A 13,135-nucleotide genomic window follows, 5' to 3' on the forward strand; every position below is an offset into this window, starting at 1 on the left:
GTTGGAAAAGAAGACTTGAACCAATTGGATGAGGAGAATGATTAACATCCAATTTGAACAATAAATGCAATAGTTGAAACGGTTTAAATAGCTTGTAAGTGTGCCAACTCATTGCCTGGACAAAAAAATTCGACAGCTAAATTAGTGGTACAACAAAAAAAGAGAAAACAAGGTAGAAGGTCGACTGAAGGCATTTTAAACAACGTCAACAGAATGAACATGTCTCCTACCTCTGCTGTGTAAAGTGCTATTGGCTGGAGATTAGGTTTCCCCGGAATTTTATAAAGGGTTTTAAGCGAAGGAACGTAGACAGATGGATATTATATTGTCTAATGATACTTGGCATTCTTAAAGGCACACATCATGAAGTTGACCGCACTTAAAGGTGAATATTACAGAAAAAACAAACTTTGCAGTCAAAAGAACTATTCATACAGATTACTTTTGCAAGTTCACATTTTTTATAAAAAATATGTGCTAATAAATGAAACATAGAACTTTGTGCAGAAAGAGCCCTTTCCGAGCGGCAATCCGAACGTTTTAGTTTTTACGTTTGCCGCTAGCAAAAGTACTGTGACGTAATAGTTGCCAAACAAACCGCCAACGCCAGCGCGTAGAATGTAAATAAACATAGCCAGTGCATACGGGGAAACAGAGGCGGAGTCTGTTTTGACTTTGTGTTCTGAACAGTATCGAGTAGTGCCAATCAATTCGAACCTACTCTGAACGAACCTAGAACAGTTACTTTTGACACAGATTTGACAAGTTATGTGATGAGGACAGTTCCACGATCAAGAGCTGCGGAACTGTGAGTGACACTGATTGTGCCCAGGCGGGTTGCGAGTCGGTCATACCTCCAGTGGAAGAATGGTAAGCCTAAGTAATGACAATAAATATGGTCTGTATTATTTCACGTGCAATTTTAAGCATCTCGAAACCTGTCTGGTGTTTATAAATTATTGGTATCACATACTGGGTTTTATTTGTTTATACTTTGCCGACTATGGTAACTAATATTCGGCCCTTCCACAATCATTGTATCAAGTATTTATCACTCGTAATAAAATGAATTTCAATTATACGTCATAATTCTGTCTATAAAATCAAACTAGATGCAGCAGTCTGAATAGTTAATTTATCTTGAAATGTTAAATTTGAAAAATGGAATTCTTCAAACTTTTCCACATTTAAAAATGATACAAAAACATTTACAGAATGATCTACCAGTATTTAAACTTGGAATATACTCTATTTGGGATAAATTTTTCCACTGTCTAGATTAGGAAATCAAGGTTTCACTGACTTTCAGCTGCCACAAATGCAAAACACGCTCATGAATGTGAAATGTGTATGTCTAGTTACATTCTTCAAAAACTTGTACTTTTTAAATTATTATATTATACTAGTTATTGTTTATCGCTTTATACTGCACACATATCTTTAAGTTTGTTCTTTTCGTGATGGCAAGGGATGGTTTAAGAGCGGTGTAACCTGTACGCTGCAGGCTGAGATCAGTCCTCAGCTCTACACGAAGAAAAATGGTGGGGACGATCCTGTCTACTGCCGATGTTTTTTTTCAGTCTCAACCTGCCTGGCTTGAAACCCACGGAATCCAAAACAATGGGATCCAACACAAAACATGAGCATTCAAAGTGATCTTAACAAAGCTTTGCATGATGTGAAGGAGTCCAGTTTTTCCTAAAGACCATCCGCACCCACTGTCGCTACTTTGCCGGTTCCTTCTCCTTGCACGGAAACGAAAAGAAGCTTTTGCCTGATGCCGAACCGTTTTTACAACCATAAGCAACGCAGTAAACCATGTTATCATAAAACAAACGTAAAGTAGCAATATCAAGACAAAAAATAGTCTCACAAAGTATGTAATCCGAAAAAAACCACCGATAGATTTACATAAAACACCAGCACTGAAAGGAACACAATGGTCGGCGCGCAACGAAGCGTGTTTGGCAACTATTACGCCATAGTTGTAAAACGTCACGGAAACAGCCGAACGACCGAAAGGAACTTGAGTTCGAGGATCCGCATATTTTGTTTTATTTTTTACTCAAAACCTAAAATGATTAAAAATATGGCAACCACACAGGAATTATACCTAATCAAAGTACAGTTTCTAAGGCAATTATTAAATTTGTTGAAAATTCACCTTTAAAAACAAGTTTGCTGTATAAATTCCGGGTAAATAGTGTGCTTGAATATCTGCCGTATAATTACAAAATCTTTTCATCCGTTGTTTAACGTCATCTTGTTAAACATCATAATCAACACATACAATACACATCAGCTCCACTTGAAGTACTGAACTCATGCCAAAACGTGCCCGGTATTGACGGTTTCTATTTCATTTGTTGTTCAGCACTTTTGTTCAACTAAAGACATTTTTTTCTTTAGATGTTTTGATGAAGGTTTCGTAAAATGAAATTAATATAAAAAATGAGCAAATATACCATGTTTTAGCCAAATTCTCAAGAAAAGTCAAGTAGCATGCAACAAAGGGTTAAAAACATTGAATTGTGGAACAAGTTATTTTGTTTGAGTTTAAGCATGATTTTCTCATAATTGGGATCAATTCGGTGTTATATTTTTTAAAACATTTAAACTGCTAGTTTCATTAATATGAACAACGTGCGTAAAATTATCGTTGACCCCCAGGAGCACATTTCTTTACATGTTTTCCGATTTGTCAGCAATAAGCCTACGGACTTATAACGATAAAATCCAGGGTTCGATTATTCGCGGTGGACATAGCATAGATAGCCAATTATGTAGCTTTTCACTAAAACAATTAGCAAAAGAATGACATATTTTCAGATAACAAGAGTGAGCTAGAAGGGATGTGAATTAAATCATTTTAAACACAGAATGTGATAAATAACCTGATTGACGTTTTATGTTGTCAGTCGTTAGGTAAAAGAATAAACAAATATCACAATAAATATACAAGAAAATTCTTTAAGACTGTGCCTAAAGACGAACCACGACTTTTCGGTTAGGGTTGATGTAAAAAATTTAATCATAATGTCTTTTGCTGCCTATTTCGTTAATTGTAAGCAAAGTTACTTTTACCTAGTTGTACTGTATTCTTACAAGAAAACATAAGCTTGTTTTATTGTTAAAGTGTTGAATTTTATTCTACGTACATTTTTGATTATAAGTAAACTTTCTTTTATATAAAAAATGTGATAATGTTTGGTATTATTAGCACTTGAAATAAGTTGATATCACTCAGCTCACATGACATAACAGAAACATGCATACTTGTTTAAATCATATGCTGGGCTCCACCGTATGACATGGACGGGCTGACAGATCCTGTCTTATGTTTAAAGAATACATGTCCATCTTCCTTTTGCCCTGTTCTTTCGTGTGATTAAGTTAGCATTATTTTTTTACTGTTCAGTTTTGTGTAGTGAGCTCTTCACTTATATACAGCCCAACTGAAAGGAAAATTTGAATTAAAATAGGAAACTATGTTCAGTTTCGATTTTGCTTTCTCATTTAAAGACACTTGGTCATTTCTTATACAAACAAACTTGTTTTTTTCTGATCCAGGACTCACTTCTTATATGAACATTGGTTGGGTTTAACTGTATAATAGTAAATTCACTTATATATTGTAAACAGTATCTAAATTTTCTTTGAAGAGACTTAGTAATAAGTTCCAATTCAAACAAACGTATTGTAATTAATAATCACTGAAAGTAAAAATAAAATAAAATAAAATAAAAATTATTACTTGTACGTGTTTACAAAATCCGCACTGCTAGACGTTAAAAATGATGGAAACATAGTTCAAAAGGTTGTAAGTAGGCTGAAAGCACAGTATGTGACTTGACCAATGATTTTAAACTAGAATATAGATTCAGTCGTACCCAAGAACACTTCTTAAAAACATATAACAAGGAAAATCATTAATTTAAATCTGAATTTGTTTGTTTGTTTTGAATTAAGCACAAAACTACACAATGGGCTGTCTGTGCTCTGCCCACCACGGGTATCAAAACCCGCTTTTTAATGATAAGTCCGCAGACATACCACTGTGCCACTGGGAGGGATTTAAATCTGAAACATAAAAATAGAAAATAAAAACAAACAAACAAGAATACTATTAAACTATTTGCCGTTCAATTCCAGCGTTTGAATTAATGAAGAAAATTATAACAAATGTTAAGGGTTCAGCGTTTGAACTAATAAAGAACAATGATAACAAATGTTAAGGGTATTTCCATAGCTCTTTGGAATTCCAATACTCAAGATTCTGAAGCTGGAGAGCTGGATTTGAACTCGTGCGATACCAAAAAATATTCACCGAACTTTAGTCTCTAGATAATATGTATTATCTGCTTAAACTGCATAAAACAGATTTACCAATCAGATTCATGTATCCAACATAGGAATACACAGTTGTAAATAAGCTGTATTTTTAAGCAAGTTTTTACTTCCGTTTACTAATAATAAATCTACTGTTAAAAATTCCTTTGATTTTTCTAATTTCGTCAAATCCTTATAATTTGATTCATCTGTATATATCACAAATTTTGATTTAAGTTATAATACACTAACATTTTACTTCATCAAGTAATCAAATTAAGTGGAGATTTAGTGATCTCTGATAGCACTAAATTTAATGGCTTAACTAAAAATCAGTTTATTTCGCTACTTGAAATTACAACCAAAGAATTTCATTCTGTATTTAATACTAAGACATATAATCAGATTGACGGTGTACCCATGGGTTCACCACTTTCTCCCACACTAGCTAATTTGTTCTTGTCCCATCATGAAACCAAGTGGTTACAGTTATGTCCATGCAAATTTAAACTTCTAGCTTAAAAGAGATACATTGATGAAACTTGTATCGTATTCAAAAAGTTCCAAGATTACTTATATTCAAACACAGCAACATCGAGTTCATTGTTGAAGAGAAAAAAGTTAAAAAATAAACTGTATTTTTTTATATCTGGAGGTCATCAACCGGAACAACAGGCTCGAAACTAAGTACTGTCACAAACCAACATTTTCTGACCTGTACTGCCATTTTAGCACACTTGTACCTGACTAATCTAATAAGTATTTTAATTCTTAGAGTATATTAAAATTTCCAGATTTTACGGTTTTTTCATGAACTCATCAGTATTAAAAGAATAAATGATTAAAGATGCCTACTTTCTCGCACAAAAGTATTTTTGAATATATTAATATGGTTTACAACCCCAAAATTCCTGAACTTAACGTTTCTAAACGTGCTAGTGTCTTAGTGTTACCCTTCATTATTTCATACGGCATCAAACTAAAAAGTCGGCCAAAAAGTAAACATATTTTTTTCTGTTTAAAGATGAAGTGCCTCCTTAAAAAACTCGCTGGTAGTATACAAATATTTGTGTCTTTGCTGCATGTAAGTCTATATTGGGTCAATAACTCGAACTTTAGCCACCAAAATCAAGGAGTATACGCTTAACAACACCTTCAATAATTTTGGAATTTACAACTACTTAATCAAAAAACAAAGTGAAAACTAAATAGTGAATGATTCAAAATAAAAGGCTCAGCGTAAGATGAATAGACAGTAAGAAGAAAGGAAGCATTCTTAACTCACAACCTACAATCTTAACTGAACAATCATATAGCTACTTTACTGCATCTTAAGCTGATCAATTCATCGTTCCTTAGATGTGAAAAAAGTGAAAATTTCATCCAACAAACAAGTGTCAATATCTAGTGAAATGGTAAAGTAGTTTATAAACTACTTTTTAGCGTAAAATTTCCATAAACTCAATTACTTTAATTTAACATAATGAGTTTTTTCGAATATTGTGTTTAAACATTTTGTAATTTAAAGATTTTCTGTATTTCATAAATTATACCTAATCAAAGTACGGTTTCTAAGGCAATTATTAAATTTGCTGAAAATTCACCTTTAACCTTCACAAACATAATATTGCGCTAGCTTAAGTGCTTCTGACACCAGTTCTGAGTGGTAACGTATTGACCACACTTGTTATCTCGACAGAAGTAATGCCAGTACTTAGGGGGAATGTTCTGTGTCGTAAGTGACATTCGCGAAGTAGCACAGGATATTGTTAGGATACTGTGACACTTGATAACAGGAGTTATCTGCTGCTAGAGAGGTCATTGCTAGGAGATGTGATATGACATCATAATTCGAGTGTTGCTTAACACAGAGCATGTTGAGATGGTTCACAGTTCTATGATGTGGCATCAGAGAGAAAGGTTTTCTAGAATTATGGTCCCTTGAAGTGGCACAAGAAGATGCTGGTAGAAAGGATATATTACTATAGGCAAATGATGTTACTATGGTTCTATAGGCTAAGAGTGTTACTAGGTGGATGATTTTACTAGATGTATTGTGTATTATTTACAAAAGCATTTGGGATTCCTATAGGCATATAGTGTTACTACAGTCTCAAAGGACTGCATACAAATTTCAACATGTCTCAACCTATGTTTATAGTTTTCATTTATAGATTTTACTCTATTACATATATTTTACAGAGACTGACAGTGTTTAATATGAGCGAACTGTATTAGTCGTACTAAGATTCTATAGGTAGATAATCTTACTAGACATATATTGTCTGTATACAGTTGCGACAGAAAGTGTTCGTACCCCTGCGTCCCGAGTGGTGTTTTTGCTCATAACTAAAAAAGTATCATGATTAGGCAAATAAAAGAAGAATATATTATAAATATTATACTAACACACATTTGCTTAAAGTTTTATGTAAATTAAACGACAAATAAACTGTTTATAAACAAATACAGTGTTCGTACAGTTCAGAACGTGTGAAAAAACTGATATTACAACAAATTGTGGTACTAAGGTTAGTACTTCTATGGTTGATAAGTAGATAGTTCAGTAAGGTAACTTTATTGTAGAATGTCTCAATGTCTGTCTCTTATCACTAAAACTATTATTTTTATTTATTATATTTCTATATCTTGTGTATAACAACAAATCAGTTCTTCACAAATTATTTCGTAGTATAATGTTAGTTTACGTGGATGATACTACCAAGGACAATGTTATCATAGTTCACAGAATGTCCGATTAATCAATAGAATTTTATCTTACTTGAATATCATATGTTTACAAATATCTGTCCTGAAAAGGACGAATTTTTCGTGATAACATATCTACTATGCAGTAATTTAACATACAGGCTTATTGTTTCACTTTATACACATTTTTCACTATTGTTGCTTTATATATTAAATATATTTTATTATATCTCTGTCCTCATATAACTATTAATTTTGTTGTGTATAATAGTAAATGACGTTTTGACAAAATATTTCATTTTACACATGCTGACAAATGGTGTTATTATTACAAGGTCTTATTAAGGATAGCATTACTTTAGGTGGACAGTATTACTAAACACTACGTTTTAAAAGTTCTTTTGCATTTTAACACACCTGTTGTTTTACTTTTAAAAGTAAAAACTATTACTTCAATGAGCCAATTATTACAGCACAGTTATATGTGCCATATTTTATCCAACATACAATTTTTGTTCATCCATTATTTAAAAGAAGCAGATATCATAGCCACTAATTTACCTTACATACTTTAACAATTATCTAATATTCTGTGTATAAAACTATTTGTTAATTCATTAGACCTATAGTTTTTACTTCTGTATCTCATTTGTATTAAGTAACTACATTTGGATTTCCTGATTTTATATAGGTGAAACAGTTACTTCTAATTTTTTTCTATAATCAAATATATTGTATAATATCTATTCGCCTTCAAAAAGATGCTTATTTACATCTCACGATTAGTTCTGTAAGTTAATTTGTTTCACAAAAATTAAAAAAAAATATGTAAATACTTATGTTTAACCATTTCCGTTCTTACGTTGGGATAGATATTTTTATAAATCTTTATCTACAGCTTGTTTCCTGCTCACTGAGACTTTAGACATATTGTTTCTATAAATAATATTCTTACCATTTTCAATGTAAGTGAGGTAAAAATACTATTGATTAATTGATCGCCCTTTCAACTATGGTAACACTGTCCTTAATGGCATCATGTGCCTCAAATAACAATACCCTATGACGTATTTTTTTGAGAACTCATTTTTTATTCTACCCAATGCACAGAAATATAAACAATAATAAACAATAGTTTTACTTATAAAATATAACTACTTACGCACCTTATAATGAGCTCATCATCCTATTAAACTATATACCTAGTAATGCCATTCGCCACAGCTGAACTAACCTCATTAACACTATTTGTCATATGCCTATCGAACCTCAGTAAAACAATCCACTTATTAGCATCGTATGTCTTTGTAAAACACATACAACACAGTTAAATATATAAATAAAACCCCTAAATATAAGCACATACAAGTCGAAATCTGTATAAAATAATATGAAAGTATAGTAACACTGTCTGGTATAAAAACTCTAACTATCTATGGAAAAAACATAATATGCCTAATAAGATCAACCGCTTGCAGAACCTTATTAAGACAATGTAGTAACAGTAGTTTCCATTCATAGAAGCACTGTCAGCTTTTGTAAGACATATAGATAAGAACTATAAATATAAATTGAGACAAATTAACATCTGTATGCAACCCTATACGACTATAGTAAAGCTATCTGTATATAGAAATGTCAATTGCCTTTGTAAAACACAGACAATATGCCTAGTAAGACCATCCACACATATTACCTTAGTAAGACCATACGTCTACTAACAGCATTGAACTATAGAACCTTGCTAGCGCCGCCCACCTAAAATAATATACCCCTGGTATCGAATTATGATGTCATCCTTCCTATAAAACAACAGCGTCTTCTGGGACCACTTCGTGATCTATGACACTTATAACGCACACACTCTGTTGACTAATACTCCAACTAAAATGTCACCTGAGATCTTCTAGCAATGCACTCTTTGGCTGCAGATAACTTCCATCATCAAGTGTCATGGTGGCCTGACAGCTTCAGGTACCACTTCGTGGACCGATGACGTCATTTTCGATATAAGATATCTCTCCCCTAACTACTTGTGTTTGGCCAGTTTATATCGTGTGCACACCATTTGGGATTATAATGTAATGATTATAACTGGTACCCTGACACAGATAACATTTTGCTTGCTTAAGCATTTTTCACGAGACGAACTTATTGTATATTAATCATAATTAACGAATAATGCTTCCCTTGACTAAAGATTTTACACAAAGGAGTTCATAACTAAATGAACACACTTGGTGTCATTATTTTGATAAATACTACTCTACCAGCTATGTCGTATATGCTAAGAATTAAGAATTTAAACACTATTTCAATTTATATCTGGCAAAGCTTAAAATAACATCTCTTCTATATTCATCTGGCAACACCACTTATGAATTCTTAGTAATACTTCAAGCACTAGAAACGTCTTTTAAGGCTTATTTAAAGTTTATAAGGTGTTAATAATGTAAGAATACACTTCATCAATTTTGATGTTTTATATCCTATCTTTTACAATGTTCGTTCATCTGCAAATTCAAAATTGCTAATAAGTCTTTACCTCCCTAGATACACATTGGTATGTGTGCAGGCTTGCAACACAACCGGGTTTCGATACTGCTAATGGGCAGAACATAAATAGCCCACTGTATAGTTTTGCGTTTAACTTCAAAAATAAACAAACAGTGCAAATTTTCATCAATGTGCCTGTTTGTATTTTGTGCTAACAACAAAATAAAACAAAAAATATAGTTTAATTCCAAAATTATAATCAAAATTATGACATTAATACAAGATCGTGACTTGTTGGCTTTTTACTTGAACAATCAAATAAATGCATATTTTTTAACCCGTCGTTTATATGTTTTTCTTAGAGCCAAGCCACATAAAGGAATCAAACCCCGGAATTTAGCGTTGTAAATCTGTAGACTTACCGCTGTACTTGCGGGGGGTCACCGTTGTTAATAGTCTAATACTATACATGCTAAAATACGCCTAACACATCACGTTCAGGTAAAGTTTATTTGAAACTTTTGTTCACATTTGCAAACCAAAAATAATGAAATTATAATTATTTTCCTTAAATAGTTAAAAACAAAACAAAATCTTTCTGATTAAACTTCATAATAGATTTTATTTTAATTTTTGTAAAAAAACAACAACAAAAGCAAACAACACTGAATTATTATACAACTTAATGGTTCTATGAAATTTTCTGTAGTACTTTACGATTTGTATTTTGTACAACCTGGAATAATCATTAAGTAAAAAGTGATGGCCATAAAAATCGCCCACTTACAACCACTTTCAAAATATCTGAATATTAACAATGATTACTTCACAGTGTTGGCTGAATGAAACAAGTTTATTGTGCTTATAAAGCCGCCTAAATCAATATATATGTGCCTATGAAGTAAATCAAACTTTCACTATTTCAAAATTTTCTTCTAAGTAAGTAAGTAAATGAATTTTCCATACAAGCGTACAGAAACAATGACGAATCTTATCACTCTATAATACTTTCTCAGAAGTTCTGTAGTACCACCGATTCCTTTCTTGTACTGAAAAGGATGCTAGTATATATATGTATATGAAATGGACGATACACTATTTCGGACACTTTGAGGGCAGTCTAATAAACATCCTGACAAGTAATAAAATTGAATCGGGTATACGAGCGCCCGACATTTGATATTACTGGTGCATAAACTAAATATAGTAGAAAAAAAATATTTAAATTTATAAAGCTGTGTTCATTTTGAAATTTGCACAAAGCTGTATGAGGATTATCTGCGCTTGTCATCCCTAACTTAGCAGTGAAAGAGCAGAGGAAAGGCAGTTAGCCATCAGAACTCGCTCACCACCAACTTTTGGGTTACTCTTTTACCAATGAAGAGTAGGATTAAGCAGCACAATATAATGCCTTCACCATTTTAAAGGTAAGCATGTTTCATGGAATGTGGATTTGAGCCCGCGACTCATAGATTACGAGTTACATGAAATTAAAAAAGAGCTACTTTGGTTCACACAAACATACTTACACTCTTTGTTACAATACTTTTCTACCATAAATTCTTTCTATATTACTATAACTAGCTGGACTACTTATATATCGAACCCGATAAACATAAAAAAAACATTCATATACATAAGCCAATGTAATGACATACCTTACAGGTGGATTACATAAAATTTAACATTTTTTTAATAATGTTAGATATATATTTACAGTTAACTGCTTTAAAATAAAAAAATAGTCTCAATTTGTACAACAACATACTTTTTTACCATCATTAATTGTAAGGATCTGAAATATCGGAGATAAAGTTTTAAAAAAAAATAAAAGCACTAATGAATAGAAGAAAGCTTTATTGTTTCAATGGTTTATATGAAGTCGTAAAAAAGACTGGTTTCTTATCCTTATAAATGACTAAAATGTAAGTATAACAATCCGTCATTATTTTTCGAATAACCTAATACTTACAGTTAACGATATTTGGAGTCTTAGGCTTAAGAATGAAATACTTGATCTCTTTAAATCTTAGCTATCTTCAGATATACACAGTATAATATTTAAACCTGGGTCTAAAATGATATTTTACCCAATAGCGTATTTTGAAAGTTGAATAAATCAATATTAAGAATTTACAGTCCTATGTGAAAAACAAATTTTATTAGAAAAGTCCCTCAAATTTATAGTTTTGCTGAAAAATAAGCACAGACTGCAATGTGATTTTAAAAGCAGGGGTGAATATCAAATCACAAAATAGCATTTAATTAGCATCATGGAGTAACGTGCTAATTCCTGCAGCACTGAAGAATCCAGCTGATACTGTGAAACTGAAGGTAGGTACATAAAAGGCTGAATGCATTTAATAGATCATTATCAATAAAATTGTGCAACGAGATACCATGTAGGCTAGTTATTTGGAGTTTCACTTAAATCCAGTTATCAGTAGATTTATTTAACTTCCAGGTTTAAAGTTGCGAGTGGCGTGCGCAAGTCTCTAATTCGAGAAAATTTACAGCTAGAATGAAGAATGAATTCAGAGATTGAAATTGAGATTACAACCAACACTATGTATTTCAGAACAGCTGGTATAGGTATTAACACTTTTACTAATAAAGCAGAGAACAACGTTTCGACTGTCCTAGGTTACCAGCGGTTCTGAGATACATTTTTATTTCAAGTGGGTTTCTCTTCATAAAGAATAACTGTCCCTCAATTAAACTTTCAATGCTATCCATTAAATTCCTCAATTAAACCAGTAAGTTATCAACTAACACATTACGTGAAATATGCTCAGCCATAACTTTCTTTAATGCAAAATACTTTGCACCCAGTTCTTAACTACATACTTCAACTGAGAGAGATAGCAATAGCTACTTACATGGCGAATGAGTGGAAAAACTTGAAACATCTCATATTACAGACATTTTTAATGATGTTCTAGGCTTGAACATAGGTGGATTAGGGGGCACCTAGATCAGTTTGTTTCAACAGATAGTTTGATGGCTTCTTATATAAGCCAAGAAACTGACTTTTAGCCCCAAAACAGGACTTTTATACAAATGTCTTTGATATTTTCATAAATCCCCAAATAGTGTACAGATTGAACTCACAAACAGATCTTTCATTTAATTGGATGAATTTTGCTGACTCATTGTAATATTTGGAATTAAAACCAAAACTAACGTAATAACTAGTTATAACCAAAAATGGTAAATCGTTAGCCTGTTTGCATGTAGCTTTCTTCGTCTTCTTCAATTCATAGTTTCACCAGGACTGTGAGATTTTCTTACTAATTCTTTTCATGTAATTCATTTTCTATCCCTAATGAAATTAACATAAACTTTCTCAAAGATTTCCCTTTGCTATGTTTACAGCTGTTTACGTAGATAAAGTAAACAACTGATTCCCAATGAAACCTCGAACACATTTTAGTTTATACTTGGCACATATACATTTCCTTTCTAGATCAAGCTTCATTGTGCAACTTATCTTATGCATTTGTGCACAGTTTTCTTTATATTGCATGTGTATTTGCCCTATATGGAATTTTATAAAATTATATTTCCCATTTCTAGAAGCAATTGGAAATGGTATAAAAGC

General features: G+C 32.1%; 1 long non-coding RNA gene across 1 annotated transcript in view; it reads right to left on the reverse strand.

Moving 5' to 3' along the window:
• Positions 1–12,537, reverse strand: part of LOC143244797 (uncharacterized) — a 53,253-nt gene extending 40,716 nt beyond the window's left edge. The window contains exon 1 of the long non-coding RNA XR_013025325.1: positions 12,414–12,537. This is a non-coding gene — a long non-coding RNA (uncharacterized LOC143244797). The remainder of the gene's footprint in view (positions 1–12,413) is intronic.
• Between the last annotated feature and the right edge of the window lie 598 nt (positions 12,538–13,135).

The sequence above is a fragment of the Tachypleus tridentatus genome, chromosome 2, assembly GCF_004210375.1.
Source record: "Tachypleus tridentatus isolate NWPU-2018 chromosome 2, ASM421037v1, whole genome shotgun sequence".
NCBI lineage: Eukaryota > Metazoa > Arthropoda > Merostomata > Xiphosura > Limulidae > Tachypleus > Tachypleus tridentatus.